A 20,719-nucleotide genomic window follows, 5' to 3' on the forward strand; every position below is an offset into this window, starting at 1 on the left:
CTGATCACCGACAACAACGAGACAGCCTATAGGGAGGAGGTCAGAGACCAGGCCGTGTGGTGCCAGGACAACAAACTCTCCCTCAGTGTGATCAAGACAAAGGAGATTATTGTGGACTACAGGAAAAAGAGGACAGAGCACGCCCCATTCTCATCGATGGGGCTGTAGTGGAGCAGGTTGAGAGCTTCAAGTTCCTTGGTGTCCACATCACCTTCAAACTAACATGGTCCAAGCACACCAAGACCGTTGTGAAGCGGGCACGACAAAATCTATTCCGCCTCAGCAGACTAAAAAGAATTGGCATGGGTCCTCAGATCCTCAAAAGGTTCTACAGCTGCACCATCGAGAGCATCCTGACAGGCTGTGTCACTGCCTGGTATGGCAACTGCTCGGCCTCCGACTGCTCGGCCTTGTGGTCACAAGGCACTTACAGAGAGTAGTGCGAACGGCGGTACCGGAGCGCCAAGTCTAGGTCCACGAGGCTTCTAAACCGCTTCCACCCCAAGTCATAAGACTCCTGAACATCTAGTCAAATAGCCACCCAGACTATTTGCATTGCCCCCCCCCTCCCCTCTCCACACCACTGCCACTCTCTGTTGTCATCTATGCAGTCACTTTAATGAATTCTACATACATGTACATACTACCTCATCTAACCGGTGCCCCCACACATTGACTCTGTACCGGCACCCCCCCTGTGTTGTATTATTTGTTACTTTTATCTCTTATTCTTATCCATAATTTTTGAAACTGCACTGTTGGTTAGGGGCTTGTAACATTTTCCTGTCCTGCTAAGCAATATGTAACCAGTACATTTGGGTGTCAGGGAAAATGTATGAAGTAAAAAGTACATTATTTTCTTTAGGAATGTAGTGAAGTAAAAGTAAAAGTAGTCAAAAATATAAATAGTAAAGTAAAGTACAAATACTCAAAAAATGACTAATGAAGTACTTCAAAGTATTTTTACTTAAGTAGTTTACACCACTGACTGTGATCATGATGAATCCACAAGTTGTGTCAGTACTTGGAGGACCAGGCGCAGGGAAAGGAACCCATCGTGCCAAAATTTGGAGGCATGTGAACATTTGAAATTTTGGTCAGGATGGAGATATTTTATATTTTAAGCAGTGGAGGCTCCACAGAGGAGGAATAGAAGGTCCATCCTCCTCTTTGAATTTCATTAAACAATTGTAAAACATTTAAAAAGTTATCCTTTTTAGATAAAACTATACTTAATATATTCACTTCCCCAAATCATTGATTAAAACACACTATTTTGCTAAGGTCTACAGTAGCCTCATCAGCACTCTGTAGGGTAGCACCATTGTGTAGCTGGAGGACAGCTAGCTTCCGTCCTCCTCTGGGTACATTTGGGTACATTGACTTCAATACAAAATCTAGGAGGCTCATGGTTCTCACCCCCTTCCATAGACTTACACAGTAATTATGACAACTTCCGGAGGATGCCCTCCAATCTATTAGAGCTCTTGCACCATGAACTGACATGTTGTCCACCCAATCAAAGGATCAGAGAATTAATCTTGTACTGAAAGCATAAGCTACAGCTAGCTAGCACAGCAATGCATAAAATGTGGTGAGCAGTTTGATTTGATTTGATTTTTTTTATTAGGATCTCTTTTAGTCCCCATTTGGACTAATCTTCCAAGAGTCCAGTAGGTTGACTCAAAGATAGAGAAAGACAATAGTTGATAGTTTTGGATAAACTAATTTCTTCCAAAATGAAGGAGATGCAAGAGAGAAATAGCGAGAGAGATTTCGTAATTTTATTTTCACTTTCAGTTTCACTTACTTAGCTAGCAAATGCAGCTTGCTAGTTTAGCCTACTGAAACACCCTTCTCAAACAGAGGGATGCTGCGTTAGCTAGCTGGCTATGACTATCCAACACAACACTAGAACTTTTCCAAGTCAAGGTAATCTTTTGGGTTTACAAATGTATTGCCACCGGGGCCCGCCGGTATAACTGCTTACTGACTGTACACAGTAATGTTACTGCATGATTGCAGCGGGTTTACTAATGCATTAATTCTATTAGCTATGCTGACTATGATGTTACTTTCGCTAACATGGTGACAACGATGTAGGCTGTGTGTAGCTGTTTGGCTTGGAAAGGTTTTTTCGCCTGGTCACATTCAGCTGATGTGTTGTACTTTGAAGTCCACATGCGAAGGTGAGAGGACGAGAGAGCATAGATGCGAGAAGGAATACAACGTGGCTGCTATGAAAGTGAATTGTGTTTACGCTTGATCAGGGGTGTATTCATCCCTCCGATTCTGTTGAAAAACGTTTCTTAAACAGATGCAAACTGAACAAAACAGGGATAAATATACCTGATTTTGTCCAATAGAAACTCTTGTTTGCAACTGTTGGACTAATGATTACATCCTATATCAGCTAGATGCAGGCAAGAGTGTGCATGACACTGTTGAATATCATTGTATGCCCATGTGTCACTGTCTGTCACCTCAAATTTGTCTCTTGACCTGTGTGCCCCTAAGTTGGTAACTTAGGTTGTAGCAAACTCATAAGTGTAGGGAAAATGTAGTAGCCTAAAACTATGGCTGTTACATTGAACTGGGTGAATGGAGTATGAATGACAGTCATCCATGATGGTGTAATAGAAATACACCATAATGTAGTATGTACATGTATGTAGAGTTAAAGTGACTATGCATAGATGACAACAGAGAGTGGCAGTGGTGTGGAGAGGGGAGGGGGGGGGCAATGCAAATAGTCTGGGTAGCCATTTGACTAGATGTTCAGAAGTCTTATGACTTGGGGGTAGAAGTAAATTGAGTAAACCTCACCATGCTCATGAAAAAATGAATCGTCCCTAATCTTAAATGGCACTGACCGCAACTGATTTTAAGTCATAGGTGTCCTCCTGACAGGACTGGAACTCTGTAATACCTACAATTTATACAAGTTTATAACCCTGGGAGCCAATAGGGGTTTCCCGTGGGGTTTATGTTCTACACTGACCTGGGTTGACCTGGGCTGGAATGTAGACATGTCAACATTGAGGTTCAAAGGGCATAAGCACTCACATAAACACCAGTCATATCGGTCATACACGGTCCCTCCCTTTATTGACATCCAACAGAGGATAACCTAGCTTGAAAAGTCACAGTGCATGTGTTAACTATTCACTGCATTCCAATGCCTTCCTTAATGAAACAATTCACTGCTTTGACTTGTGTATTTTCCTTCTTTTCTTAGGTCTTCCCTTGTTCAAGTATTCCAGGCTTATGGCTGCACTCACCTGTCTGCAGGCAACCTCTTGCGGGCCGAGAGGGGTCAGGAGGCATTGAATATGGACAGCTGATCGGAAGCTACATCAAGGATGGCAAGATTGTTCCTGTGGAGATCACAATCAACTTACTGAGGAAGGTACCTCATCATCTTGTTTGCAGTTAATTGAGTAAACCCTGCCTTATTGTTTTTTCCTTTTTCAAATTTGCTCCTGGGCCGAGTAGAAAGGCTGGACGAGGCATTATTTTAGAAGGAATTGAGTGACACCTACATACAGTAATCAGATCCTGTTTGTACCCTCCCAACTCCCCTGCTCCCATCCTTCTCCCAGGCGATGGAGGAAACGATGCAGCTGGACCAGTCAAAGTTCCGCTTCCTAATTGATGGCTTTCTGCGTAACCAAGCCCACTTCCAGGGCTGGACCTGTGTCATGGAGGGGAAGGCTGATGTCCAATTCGTCCTCTTCTTTGACTACAGCAATCAGGCGGGAGGCAACTAACTACATCTCCTGGAATAGCAGGGAAAGAGCTGTGTGATCTCTGATACGTTTCTTCTAAATGCTTCTATATGAAGAAATGATCTGACCCAAGACAAAGGGGTCAGTCTCTATTGTGAATGGTAAAGTCAGCAGGGTTGCCTGTGTGTGTGTGTGTGTGTGTGTGTGTGTGTGTGTGTGTGTGTGTGTGTGTGTGTGTGTGTGTGTGTGTGTGTGTGTGCAGGTGTGCAGGTGTGTGTGTGCAGGTGTGTGTGTGCAGGTGTGTGTGTGCAGGTGTGTTTTGACAGGTGTCTGGATTGAGGGAAGAGCAGTGGACGCTAAGACGACAACAGAGGGTGTCTAGAGAAGCGGTAGGGCCTCACCTACAACAAGCCACCAGGCATTTATTGTTGTGGTACTGAGATGTCTTGTCTTATGGATATGCCAGGATGTGTGTCTCATGTATGTTCCTGGTCTGCGTTCAAGGGTCCAGACATACCCGCAGTCAACACGGCCTGTCATAGAGCTGAATGAACAACAGAGGAAAGTATGCACCGTGGATGCCTCTCGCAGTGTGTGGAGGAGGTCAGTAAGGTCATGTACACACACAAACACACACACACTATATACTGTATATAGTCAAAATGTAATACTGTATATTACATGCAGAGTAATATGTTCCCAGGCTGTTCACAGTCACACAGACAGTGTCACATATCTGTTGCACTGTTTTCCTATGACCACATGTGGATCGCCACTTCACTATGAGCTGCTGGGGCAACTCAGCAGGCCACCCCAGCTGTCCGAACATGTGTGGCTGACAAGTGAAACAATCCTCTCATTCTTTCTATTTACAGTGTTGTGTGATTGTGGTGTTGTTAATTGAAAATAATTATTTTCCTCTAAAAGCTTAATTAATCATATCCTGTCTCCTCCAGGTATTTGCTGAAGTCAAGAGAATTTTGCAGCTTCCTGTCTATCCACCGATGCAATTAACCCTGCACTAACAGCAAGTTGGGTCTTTTGAGGTTATCACGTGCTTTGTAAATAACAGGTGTGGACTAACAACGAAATGCTGACTTATGGGCCCTTCCCAACAAGAAAGAAAATTGAGAAATAATAGAAAACTTAAACACTTAATAATAATAATAGATACACAATGACTAGCGATAACTTGGCTATATACAAGGTTTTACAGTACTGAGTGGCTGTACAGAGGTACGAGGTAATAACTTGGCTATATACAAGGTTTTACAGTACTGAGTGGCTGTACAGAGGTACGAGGTAATAACTTGACTATATACAAGGTTTTACAGTACTGAGTGGCTGTACAGAGGTACGAGGTAATAACTCGGCTATATACAAGGTGTTACAGTACTGAGTGGATGTACAGGGGTATGAGGTAATAACTTGGCTATATACAAGGTTTTACAGTACTGAGTGGCTGTACAGAGGTACGAGGTAATAACTCGGCTATATACAAGGTGTTACAGTACTGAGTGGATGTACAGGGGTATGAGGTAATAACTTGGCTATATACAAGGTGTTACAGTACTGAGTGGATGTACAGAGGTATGAGGTAATAACTTGGCTATATACAAGGGGTTACAGTACTGAGTGGATGTACAGAGGTATGAGGTAATAACTTGGCTATATACAAGGTGTTACAGTACTGAGTGGATGTGCAGGGGTACGAGGTAATAACTTGGCTATATACAAGGTGTTACAGTACTGAGTGGATGTGCAGGGGTACGAGGTAATAACTTGGCTATATACAAGGTGTTACAGTACTGAGTGGATGTGCAGGGGTACGAGGTAATAACTTGGCTATATACAAGGTGTTACAGTACTGAGTGGATGTGCAGGGGCACGAGGTAATAACTTGGCTATATACAAGGGGTTACAGTACTGAGTGGATGTGCAGGGGTACGAGGTAATAACTTGGCTATATACAAGGAGTTACAGTACTGAGTGGATGTGCAGGGGTATGAGGTAATAACTTGACTATATACAAGGGGTTACAGTACTGAGTGGATGTGCAGGGGTACGAGGTAATAACTTGGCTATATACAAGGAGTTACAGTACTGAGTGGATGTGCAGGGGTACGAGGTAATAACTTGGCTATATACAAAGAGTTACAGTACTGAGTGGATGTGCAGGGGTACGAGGTAATAACTCGGCTATATACAAGGAGTTACAGTACTGAGTGGATGTGCAGGGGTACGAGGTAATAACTTGGCTATATACAAGGAGTTAAAGTACTGAGTGGATGTGCAGGGGTACGAGGTAATAACTCGGCTATATACAAGGAGTTACAGTACTGAGTGGATGTGCAGGGGTACGAGGTAATAACTTGGCTATATACAAGGAGTTAAAGTACTGAGTGGATGTGCAGGGGTACGAGGTAATAACTCGTCTATATACAAGGAGTTTCAGGTACTGGGTGGATGTACAGGGGTACGAGGTAGTTGAGGTAGATATGTAACTAGGAATAATGAGACAGGTAGTAAACAGTAGCAGCAGAATACGTAATGCGTCCATAAAAGTCCTTGTAAAAAGGGTCAATGCAGATAGTCCGGGTAGCTATTTGGTTGACTATTTAACTAACTATTGCCTTGGGGGTAGAAGCTGTTCAGGGTCCTGTTGGTTCCAGACTTGGTGCATCAGTACCGCTTGCCTTGCGGTAGCAGAGAGAACAGTCTATAACAAGCCAATAATGATTATTTTGAATGAGTCTGTTATGCAAAGGGGTTTAATTATGAGGATTGTTGTAAAGCAGTGGCCATTGGTGTGCGGGGCACTGCAGCCTGTTGTGTCAAGATATAGTTAGTTATTGCACATATTGTTTATCTATATAAAGTTCCATAGCAAATAGGAACCACATGTTTTCATTTTTATTTGACATACTGTACATTACATGACCAAAAGTATGTGGACACCTGCTCGTCGAACATCTTATTCCAAAATCATGGGCATTAATATGGAGTTGGTCCCCCCTTTCCTGCTATTACAGCCTCCACTCTTCTGGGAGGGCTTTCCACTAGATGTTTGAACATTGTTGCAGGGACCTTTGGAATACATTCCAATACATTCCAAAGGTGTTCGACGAGGTTGAGGTCAGGGCTCTGCGCAGGCCAGTCAAGTTCTTCCTCACCGATCTTGACAAACCTTTTCTGGAAGAACCTCGCTTTGTGCATGGGAGCATTGTCATGCTGGAACAGAAAAGGGCCTTCCCCAAACTGTTGTCACAAATTTGGAAGCACAGAATCGTCTAGAATATAATTGTATGTTGTAGCGTTAAGATTTCCATTCACTGGAACTGAGGGGCCTAGTTCGAACCATGTAAAACAGCCCACAGACCATTATTCCTCCTCCACCAAAGTTTACAGTTGGCACTATGCAGGTAGCATTCTCCTGGCATCCGCAAAACCCAGATTTGTCAGTCAGACTGCCAGATGGTGAAGCGTGATTCATCACTCCAGAGAACGCGTTTCCACTGCTCCATAGTCCAATGGTGGTGAGCTTTACCCCACTCCAGTCGACGCTTGGCATTGTGCATGGTGATCTTAGACTTTTGTGTGGCTGCTCGGCCATGGAAACCCATTTCAAGAAGCTCCCAACAAAAGTTATTGTGCTGACTGATGTTGCTTCTAGAGGCAGTTTGGAACTCGGTAGTGAGTGTTGCAACCGAGGACAGATTATAATTTTTTCTACCCACTTCAGCCCTCGCGGTCACGGTCTGTGGGCTTGTGTGGCCTACCACTTGGCTGAGCCGTTGTTGCTCCTAGACGTTTCTACTTTACAATAGCAGCACTTACAGTTGACCGGGGCAGCTCTAGCAGGGAAGACATTTGACGAACTGACTTGTTTAAAAGGTGTCATCCTATGACGGTGCCATGTTGAAAGTCACTGAGCTCTTCAATAAGGCCATTCTACTGCCAATGTTTGTCTATGGAGATTGTGTGCTCGATTTTATACATCTGTCAGCAACGGGTGTGGCTGAAATAGCCGAATCCACTCATTTGAAGGGGTGTCCACATACTTATGTATATATAGTGAGTCTTACTGTGCACTGTTAACTCTATTACTACAGAATCTCTGTTATAGTTGCAACTCTGCAATCTAAGCAGCGAATAATTACTTCATATAATAAACCACCTTGGATCAAAGTAAACGTGTTTAATTGACGTGGCCAGTGAAGTGCTCCTCTGCACTGCCTACAACAGTCCAATAGAGGGTAGTATGGGTGTCTTTTTACTATCCATTGTCTCCATGTACAGCCTGTCTGCTGACATCTTTCTAATGAGTCCTAGTTTTGACATCCTGATCTGACGTCTGTCATATAATGCTTACCTTTTTTTTATTCCCAATCTCATTGTTTGATGGTCCTCCTGACCAAAAATACATTGACATTACAATTAACCCTAAGAACTCATTCATCTATTTTGTAATCCACATTTCTGTGTGAATAAAGTGATAGTAAGGAAGTGAGCTATATGAGTGCAGTCTACAATCCCATAATTCCTGGGGTTTCGCAGAGTTTTAGGATTGAATGCTTCGCTACTTTGGAACCTTGCACCTCAGGAAGTGAAGTCTCCCCGTTCCAGATATGACCGGATGGCTGTCTCAGACTGGGATGACATGCACCAGCGAAACAGAACTTCTGACACTGCACTAATGAGGGGTGTGTGCTGGTGGCTAGCTAGGTGTCTACCAGGTGAATGGCCATTTGTGTGCCTAAAGTCTTGTGGAACATAATGGGTGCTGATCCCAGCTCTTTGAGCTGGGCTTGGGCTCTTAAAGGACAATGGAATGACAGGGCGAGGGGTGTGGGGGAGGGAGATCTTTACTGGCTGTTAAGGAGATGTTAAAATGACCATAATCTTGTGCAGGGGACAAATTTAATTTATACCAACATTTTAAATATTTAACCTAAAATAGTTTGAAATCTATTTTTAATATAGTTTTTTTTGTATCAACAAAAAGTTTTTTTCAAAACTTTAAATACATTTTAAATTGACAAAGTACAACACACAAAGTCCCACAGTAACTATTTCACCAATCAGTTTTTCATCTAGAAATATCTTTCATATAACATTATTGCCTTTCACAATGCAATGCTCACAATACTTTTCATATGATTCTCTTCTCATTTGTTTAAATACATTTGACCATCACTTAATCCAACTGTGCTTTAATGGTTAATCACTTAACCGCTTGGTAAACCTATAGATTTTAAACAGGTTGTCTACTATATATGGATTTTGAGAACTACAGAAATAAAATGTGTGTTTGTAAAGTATAAACATCTAAATGACCTGTATGATACATGATAACCACACATAATGACTACTGTAAAGTATAAACATCTAAATGACATGTATGATACAAGATAACCATACATAATGACTACTGTAAAGTATAAACATCTAAATGACATGTATGATACATGATAACCACACATAATGACTACTGTAAAGTATAAACATCTAAATGACATGTATGATACAAGATAACCATACATAATGACTACTGTAAAGTATAAACATCTAAATGACCTGTATGATACATGATAACCACACATAATGACTACTGTAAAGTATAAACATCTAAATGACATGTATGATACAAGATAACCATACATAATGACTACTGGTTATTATAAACATCTAAATGACATGTATGATACATGATAACCATACATAATGACTACTGTAAAGTATAAACATCTAAATGACATGTATGATACATGATAACCACACATAATGACTACTGTAAAGTATAAACATCTAAATGACATGTATGATACATGATAACCATACATAATGACTACTGTAAAGTATAAACATCTAAATGACATGTATGATACATGATAACCACACATAATGACTACTGTAAAGTATAAACATCTAAATGACATGTATGATACATGATAACCACACATAATGACTACTGGTTATTATAAACATCTAAATGACCTGTATGATACATGATAACCATGCATAATGACTACTGTAAAGTATAAAAATCTAAATGACATGTATGATACATGATAACCATACATAATGACTACTGGTTATTATAAACATCTAAATGACCTGTATGATACATGATAACCATGCATAATGACTACTGTAAAGTATAATCATCTAAATGACCTGTATGATACATGATAACCACACATAATGACTACTGTAAAGTATAAACATCTAAATGACATGTATGATACATGATAACCATACATAATGACTACTGGTTATTATAAACATCTAAATGACATGTATGATACATGATAACCATACATAATGACTACTGGTTATTATAAACATCTAAATGACATGTATGATACATGATAACCACACATAATGACTACTGTAAAGTATAAACATCTAAATGACATGTATGATACATGATAACCATACATAATGACTACTGGTTATTATAAACATCTAAATGACATGTATGATACATGATAACCACACATAATGACTACTGTAAAGTATAAACATCTAAATGACATGTATGATACATGATAACCATACATAATGACTACTGTAAAGTATAAAAATCTAAATGACATGTATGATACAAGATAACCATACATAATGACTACTGTAAAGTATAAACATCTAAATGACATGTATGATACATGATAACCATACATAATGACTACTGTAAAGTATAAACATCTAAATGACATGTATGATACATGATAACCATACATAATGACTACTGTAAAGTATAAACATCTAAATGACATGTATGATACATGATAACCATACATAATGACTACTGTAAAGTATAAACATCTAAATGACATGTATGATACATGATAACCATACATAATGACTACTGGTTATTATGAACATCTAAATGACGTGTATGATACATGATAACCACACATAATGACTACTGGTTATTATAAACATCTAAATGACATGTATGATACATGATAACCATACATAATGACTACTGGTTATTATAAACATCTAAATGACATGTATGATACATGATAACCATACATAATGACTACTGGTTATTATAAACATCTAAATGACCTGTATGATACATGATAACCACACATAATGACTACTGTAAAGTATAAACATCTAAATGACATGTATGATACATGATAACCATACATAATGACTACTGTAAAGTATAAACATCCAAATGACATGTATGATACATGATAGCCATACACAATGACTACTGGTTATTATAAACATCTAAATGACATGTATGATACATGATAACCATACATAATGACTACTGTAAAGTATAAACATCTAAATGACATGTATGATACATGATAACCATACATAATGACTACTGGTTATTATAAACATCTAAATGACATGTATGATACATGATAACCATACATAATGACTACTGTAAAGTATAAACATCTAAATGACATGTATGATACATGATAACCATACATAATGACTACTGTAAAGTATAAACATCTAAATGACATGTATGATACATGATAACCATACATAATGACTACTGTAAAGTATAAAAATCTAAATGACATGTATGATACAAGATAACCATACATAATGACTACTGTAAAGTATAAACATCTAAATGACATGTATGATACATGATAACCATACATAATGACTACTGTAAAGTATAAACATCTAAATGACATGTATGATACATGATAACCATACATAATGACTACTGTAAAGTATAAACATCTAAATGACATGTATGATACATGATAACCATACATAATGACTACTGTAAAGTATAAACATCTAAATGACATGTATGATACATGATAACCATACATAATGACTACTGGTTATTATAAACATCTAAATGACATGTATGATACATGGTAACCACACATAATGACTACTGGTTATTATAAACATCTAAATGACATGTATGATACATGATAACCATACATAATGACTACTGGTTATTATAAACATCTAAATGACATGTATGATACATGATAACCATACATAATGACTACTGGTTATTATAAACATCTAAATGACATGTATGATACATGATAACCACACATAATGACTACTGTAAAGTATAAACATCTAAATGACATGTATGATACATGATAACCATACATAATGACTACTGTAAAGTATAAACATCTAAATGACATGTATGATACATGATAACCATACATAATGACTACTGTAAAGTATAAACATCTAAATGACATGTATGATACATGATAACCATACATAATGACTACTGTAAAGTATAAAAATCTAAATGACATGTATGATACAAGATAACCATACATAATGACTACTGTAAAGTATAAACATCTAAATGACATGTATGATACATGATAACCATACATAATGACTACTGTAAAGTATAAACATCTAAATGACATGTATGATACATGATAACCATACATAATGACTACTGTAAAGTATAAACATCTAAATGACATGTATGATACATGATAACCATACATAATGACTACTGTAAAGTATAAACATCTAAATGACATGTATGATACATGATAACCATACATAATGACTACTGGTTATTATAAACATCTAAATGACATGTATGATACATGGTAACCACACATAATGACTACTGGTTATTATAAACATCTAAATGACATGTATGATACATGATAACCATACATAATGACTACTGGTTATTATAAACATCTAAATGACATGTATGATACATGATAACCATACATAATGACTACTGGTTATTATAAACATCTAAATGACATGTATGATACATGATAACCACACATAATGACTACTGTAAAGTATAAACATCTAAATGACATGTATGATACATGATAACCATACATAATGACTACTGGTTATTATAAACATCTAAATGACATGTATGATACATGATAACCATACATAATGACTACTGTAAAGTATAAACATCTAAATGACCTGTATGATACATGATAACCATACATAATGACTACTGTAAAGTATAAACATCTAAATGACATGTATGATACATGATAACCATACATAATGACTACTGGTTATTATAAACATCTAAATGACATGTATGATACATGATAACCATACATAATGACTACTGGTTATTATAAACATCTAAATGACCTGTATGATACATGATAACCACACATAATGACTACTGTAAAGTATAAACATCTAAATGACATGTATGATACATGATAACCATACATAATGACTACTGTAAAGTATAAACATCCAAATGACATGAATGATACATGATAGCCATACACAATGACTACTGGTTATTATAAACATCTAAATGACATGTATGATACATGATAACCATACATAATGACTACTGTAAAGTATAAACATCTAAATGACATGTATGATACATGATAACCATACATAATGACTACTGGTTATTATAAACATCTAAATGACATGTATGATACATGATAACCATACATAATGACTACTGTAAAGTATAAACATCTAAATGACATGTATGATACATGATAGCCATACATAATGACTACTGGTTATTATAAACATCTAAATGACATGTATGATACATGATAACCATACATAATGACTACGGTAAAGTATAAACATCTAAATGACATGTATGATACATGATAACCATACATAATTACTACTGTAAAGTATAAACATCTAAATGACATGTATGATACATGATAACCATACATAATGACTACTGGTTATTATAAACATCTAAATGACATGTATGATACATGATAACCATACATAATGACTACTGTAAAGTATAAACATCTAAATGACATGTATGATACATGATAACCATACATAATGACTACTGTAAAGTATAAACATCTAAATGACATGTATGATACATGATAACCATACATAATGACTACTGTAAAGTATAATCATCTAAATGACATGTATGATACATGATAACCACACATAATGACTACTGTAAAGTATAAACATCTAAATGACATGTATGATACATGATAACCATACATAATGACTACTGGTTATTATAAACATCTAAATGACCTGTATGATACATGATAACCATACATAATGACTACTGTAAAGTATAAACATCTAAATTACATGTATGATACATGATAACCATACATAATGACTACTGTAAAGTATAAACATCTAAATGACATGTATGATACATGATAACCACACATAATGACTACTGTAATGTATAAACATCTAAATGACATGTATGATACATGATAACCATACATAATGACTACTGGTTATTATAAACATCTAAATGACATGTATGATACATGATAACCATACATAATGACTACTGTAAAGTATAAACATCTAAATGACCTGTATGATACATGATAATCATACATAATGACTACTGGTTATTATAAACATCTAAATGACATGTATGATACATGATAACCATACATAATGACTACTGGTTATTATAAACATCTAAATGACATGTATGATACATGATAACCATACATAATGACTACTGTAAAGTATAAACATCTAAATGACATGTATGATACATGATAACCATACATAATGACTACTGGTTATTATAAACATCTAAATGACATGTATGATACATGATAACCACACATAATGACTACTGGTTATTATAAACATCTAAATGACATGTATGATACATGATAACCATACATAATGACTACTGTAAAGTATAAACATCTAAATGCCATGTATGATACATGATAACCATACATAATGACTACTGTAAAGTATAAACATCTAAATGACCTGTATGATACATGATAACCATACATAATGACTACTGGTTATTATAAACATCTAAATGACATGTATGATACATGATAACCATACATAATGACTACTGGTTATTATAAACATCTAAATGACATGTATGACACATGATAACCATACATAATGACTACTGTAAAGTATAAACATCTAAATGACATGTATGATACATGATAACCATACATAATGACTACTGGTTATTATAAACATCTAAATGACATGTATGATACATGATAACCATACATAATGACTACTGTAAAGTATAAACATCTAAATGACCTGTATGATACATGATAACCATACATAATGACTACTGTAAAGTATAAACATCTAAATGACATGTATGATACATGATAACCATACATAATGACTACTGGTTATTATAAACATCTAAATGACATGTATGATACATGATAACCATACATAATGACTACTGGTTATTATAAACATCTAAATGACCTGTATGATACATGATAACCATACATAATGACTACTGGTTATTATAAACATCTAAATGACATGTATGATACATGCTAACCATACATAATGACTACTGGTTATTATAAACATCTAAATGACATGTATGATACATGATAACCATACATAATGACTACTGGTTATTATAAACATCTAAATGACATGTATGATACATGATAACCATACATAATGACTACTGGTTATTATAAACATCTAAATGACATGTATGATACATGATAACCACACATAATGACTACTGGTTATTATAAACATCTAAATGACATGTATGATACATGATAACCACACATAATGACTACTGTAAAGTATAAACATCTAAATTACATGTATGATACATGATAACCATGCATAATGACTACTGTAAAGTATAAACATCTAAATGACATGTATGATACATGATAACCATGCATAATGACTACTGTAAAGTATAAACATCTAAATGACATGTATGATACATGATAACCATACATAATGACTACTGTAAAGTATAAACATCTAAATGACCTGTATGATACATGATAACCACACATAATGACTACTGTAAAGTATAAACATCTAAATGACATGTATGATACATGATAACCACACATAATGACTACTGTAAAGTATAAACATCTAAATGACATGTATGATACATGATAACCATACATAATGACTACTGGTTATTATAAACATCTAAATGACATGTATGATACATGATAACCACACATAATGACTACTGTAAAGTATAAACATCTAAATGACATGTATGATACATGATAACCATACATAATGACTACTGGTTATTGCTAATTGATTTCACATAGTGGTAAGCACAGTTGGTCTCCATATGAAAGGGGATGTATGAACACTTGCCATTTCTTTCAACATGGAGCAGATAGACAGCAAGGGAGAGGAAGAAATTAAAGAGCCAGTGGACAAGGGACTCGTCAAAGAGGTTAAAGAGGTGGGCATGTTCCCCGTCAAAGAGGTCAAAGAGGTGGGCATGTTCCCCGTCAAAGAGGTCAAAGAGGTGGGCATGTTCACCGTTAAAGAGGTCAAAGAGGTGGGCATGTTCCCCGTCAAAGAGGTTAAAGAGGTTGGCATGTTCCCCGTCAAAGAGGTCAAAGAGGTGGGCATGTTCCCCGTCAAAGAGGTCAAAGAGGTGGGCATGTTCCCCGTCAAAGAGGTCAAAGAGGTGGGCATGTTCCCCGACAAAGAGGTCAAAGACAAAAAAAATATATATATATATACTGTCAAGGTGGGGTGTAAACAAAACTGCTTAAAAATTTGGCAAGATAAGAAGTTGGGGTATGGGGGAGACAAAATACTGATACCTGCATATAAAAACATAGGAACTGTTCACATTGGAATTTCCTTGGCATGTTCCCCGTCAAAGAGGTCAAAAAGGTGGGCATGTTCCCCGACAAAGAGGTCACCATTTTTTGCATGAATGGTTATAAAGGATGATCACACTTTTGATTACACATTGGATAGATATATTTTAGATAGATAACTGCATCGTGTGAAAACTGTGTAATCTACTTTCAGCACTTTTCAGGGGGATTTGAAGCACGTATTTTGCATGGTTTGCTACTCGATTAACTGGTAGTTAGAACAAATTGAAAAGACACTATTATGTTGTTCGGATTAAACCAATGTTCTCATTACATTTCACAAAAAATATAGATTTTGAATCAATGGTTGTGTGGTGAGCGATGTTTACAATCCAAATGAATTTTTATTTATCTAGGCAAGTCAGTTAAGTACAAATTCTTACATTCAATGACAGCCTAGGAACACTGGGTTAACTGCCTTGTTCAGGGGTAGAATGACAGATTTTGATATTCTCAGCTTGGGGATTTGATCTTGCAACCTTCCCGTTACTAGTCCAACGCTCTAACCACTAGGCTACCTGCCGTCCCTAACCACTAGGGTATCTGCCGCCCCTAACCACTAGGGTATCTGCCGCCCCTAACCACTAGGGTATCTGCCGCCCCTAACCACTAGGTTATCTGCCGCTCCTAACCACTAGGTTATCTGCCGCCCCTAACCACTAGGTTATCTGCCGCCCCTAACCACTAGGTTATCTGCCGCCCCTAACCACTAGGGTATCTGCCGCCCCTAACCACTAGGTTATCTGCCGCCCCTAACCACTAGGGTATCTGCCGCCCCTAACCACTAGGGTATCTGCCGCCCCTAACCACTAGGTTATCTGCCGCCCCTAACCACTAGGGTATCTGCCGCCCCCTAATCACTAGGGTATCTGCCGCCCCCTAATCACTAGGGTATCTGCCGCCCCTAACCACTAGGTTATCTGCCGCCCCTAACCACTAGGTTATCTGCCGCCCCTAACCACTAGGTTATCTGCCGCCCCTAACCACTAGGTTATCTGCCGCCCCTAACCACTAGGGTATCTGCCGCCCCTAACCACTAGGGTATCTGCCGCCCCTAACCACTAGGGTATCTGCCGCCCATAACCACTAGGGTACCTGCCGCCCATAACCACTAGGGTATCTGCCGCCCATAACCACTAGGGTACCTGCCGCCCATAACCACTAGGGTACCTGCCGCCCATAACCACTAGGGTACCTGCCGCCCATAACCAATAGGGTATCTGCCGCCCCAAATGCACAATGACAGGTTATAAATGAAAGACTGGCCGCATTACAAGTGTGACAAGTTTGGAGTTTTGTACTAAGAGTTGTGAAAATAGTATCAAAGCAACAAAAAAAACTGTAATAGGTCTGTAGATTGTACACCCCACCTCCCTAGTACACAGGTGCTGAGTGTAATCACCTAGCCTGTCTGTGTACTAGGGAGGTGGGGTGTACAGAGTGTAATCACCTAGCCTGTCTGTGTACTAGGGAGGTGGGGTGTACAGAGTGCAATCACCTAGCCTGTCTGTGTACTAGGGAGGTGGGGTGTACAGAGTGCAATCACCTAGCCTGTCTGTGTACTAGGGAGGTGGGGTGTACAGAGTGTAATCACCTAGCCTGTCTGTGTACTAGGGAGGTGGGGTATACAGAGTGTAATCACCTAGCCTGTCTGTGTACTAGGGAGGTGGGGTGTACAGAGTGCAATCACCTAGCCTGTCTGTGTACTAGGGAGGTGGGGTGTACAGAGTGCAATCACCTAGCCTGTCTGTGTACTAGGGAGGTGGGGTATACAGAGTGTAATCACCTAGCCTGTCTGTGTACTAGGGAGGTGGGGTGTACAGAGTGTAATCACCTAGCCTGTCTGTGTACTAGGGATGTGGGGTGTTCAGAGTGTAATCACCTAGCCTGTCTGTGTACTAGGGAGGTGGGGTGCACAGAGTGTAATCACCTAGCCTGTCTGTGTACTAGGGAGGTGGGGTGTACAGAGTGTAATCACCTAGCCTGTCTGTGTACTAGGGAGGTGGGGTATACAGAGTGTAATCACCTAGCCTGTCTGTGTACTAGGGAGGTGGGGTGTACAGAGTGTAATCACCTAGCCTGTCTGTGTACTAGGGAGGTGGGGTGTTCAGAGTGTAATCACCTAGCCTGTCTGTGTACTAGGGAGGTGGGGTGCACAGAGTGTAATCACCTAGCCTGCCTACCTGTGAAACTTGTTTGCTACTGACCTTTCTGCTTTAATGAAGTTTCATGGAGATAAAGGTTGAACTCTGGGACTGGAGCCCTCAGTGTGTGTATGTGTGTGTGCGTGTGTGTCTGTCTGTGTGTTTGTGAGCACACACGTGCTTGTGCGCTCCTCTCCTTGCTCATGTGGGGTGACCCTGTGTGCGTTTGCACAAGCATACATGTGTAGGCTGAGATGGGACATTGTGATTGCTTATGTACGTGTGTGTAGCTCTCCCTATCTTGTCTGTCTGAGTCTGTGTGTGTAGCTCTCCCTATCTTGTCTGTCGGAGTCTGTGTGTGTAGCTCTCCCTATCTTGTCTGTCTGTGTCTGTGTATGTAGCTCTCCCTATCTTGTCTGTCTGAGTCTGTGTGTGTAAAGGCCGTGTTTTATCACTGCTCTTCGCTCTCTCTGGGGAATAAAGGATCAGGGCTGCTGGGTGTCTGCCGGTGGACTGTCTGTCTGTCTGTCTGTTTGTCATCACCAGGTAATGCCAGGGCCAAAAGGTGCTTTGAGGTGAACAGCTAGTGCTGCTGCTGATGTCTAGGGTGATAACAGTAGGCTAGATTAGCACTCATTCAATCAATTAGGCCTTGGATTTAATGCATATATTTGCATGCGGAATATACTGTAGCAATGACAGGAGACAACTTTCTGTATGCTTTTTGTATGATGCACTGCCATATACAGATATAGGGTCTTAATTTGATCACCCTGTTGCAGGACAACTTTCCTGCAATGCTGGAAAGATAAAATGTGTATCGTGTTTGAGGTTTAAAAAAGTTTGTAAATTCCACTTTGACATTTCAGACTTGATTTTCCTTTACGAAAAACCTGTCAACTGCTACAAAAATGTCCATTAGTTATAATCCACATAATAATTCATATTTCCTGTTGCTGGAGGATTATTTTCCTGTAAACTGGCTCAAATTAAGCTCCTACATCTGTACTGTAGTGTTAACCATGCAATATAATGATTTCATTTGTGTTGAGATGCTTTGGATATGTTGACAGGTTGAGATGCTTTGGTATGCATGAAATATTGGATGGTATGATAGAACAACTCTTAGTTGTTACCCCCTTTTCAGTGGAGAACAGAGTGGAATTCAGTCTAGTGCGTTGAAGAGAGAGGGAGCGAATGAGAAGTACCTGTTGACAGCTAGCACTATGAAAAGAGATGGTGAGGAGACTTTGAAAGGATCTCCTTGTCCCCTCTCACAGAGCGTGATTCTCTCTCACCCCTCTGTCCTCTGAAACTCTGACGTCTAACGTAGTGTCTGCCTGCGTCACCTCACTGATACCTAATTTAGTTCCGCAGAACAATATTTCTTGATAAAATGGGGGGGGGGGGATAACTCCCATCTTCAGAACCTTGTGTTCTGACATTTGAAAGGTAGATTAGGCTGCTTTCATAGATCTTCAGTCGACAACCCCTCCCCATCTCTACACATGCACACGCACACACCCACAAAGACTACCCAGACACCCGATCCAAACCTCATCCCCTCCACTCCTGCCAAAAGCCGCAACTCACCCTCCTCCAGTCTGGGCCACATAGCCCCCCAGGAATGCTCCACACAGACTTATTTAGCTCCTTTAGCTTGTAGAAACATTCTGGGAGTTTTCATCTCACAGAAAAGGAGAAAATCGTATTTTAAGATCTAAACAACCTGTTCTTCTTCTTCCCCCAGAAACTCTCTGATGCAGTATGATCCTCTTGTTTGTCTTTCTCCTTGGTGGCCCTATGAATAGCAGGTAGGCCTACGAGACCCACCCTGTCAGACAGAGCATTAAGTTATTAGGCCTTCTTTGCTGGTGTGTGCCAAGTTAAAGCTAGTGTCCTTATTGTAAAAATAACAAAGCAATTACCCCACCTCTGTTTGGGTAAAAAGATGGGGGATGGGAGAAATGTAACCACTCTCAAATTCATATACAGAGCTATGGATGCAAGGACTGACCATCCATTAAATCAAAAGTATAGTTTAAAACATGTTTTTGTTACCTTTATTTAACTAGGCAAGTCAGTTAAGAACAAATTCTTATTTTCAATGACAGCCTAGGAACAGGAACACTGCCTGTTCAGGGGCAGAACGACAGATTTGTACCTTGTCAGCTTGGGGATTTGAACTTGCAACCTTCTGGTTACTAGTCCAACGCTC

General features: G+C 38.7%; 1 pseudogene; it reads left to right on the plus strand.

Moving 5' to 3' along the window:
- Positions 1-988: 988 nt before the first annotated feature.
- On the plus strand, positions 989-20,272 carry LOC110522760 (annotated as a pseudogene).
- The last annotated feature ends 447 nt before the right edge of the window (positions 20,273-20,719 follow it).

This window comes from Oncorhynchus mykiss, chromosome 30 (genome assembly GCF_013265735.2).
Source record: "Oncorhynchus mykiss isolate Arlee chromosome 30, USDA_OmykA_1.1, whole genome shotgun sequence".
Classification (NCBI taxonomy): Eukaryota; Metazoa; Chordata; class Actinopteri; order Salmoniformes; family Salmonidae; genus Oncorhynchus; species Oncorhynchus mykiss.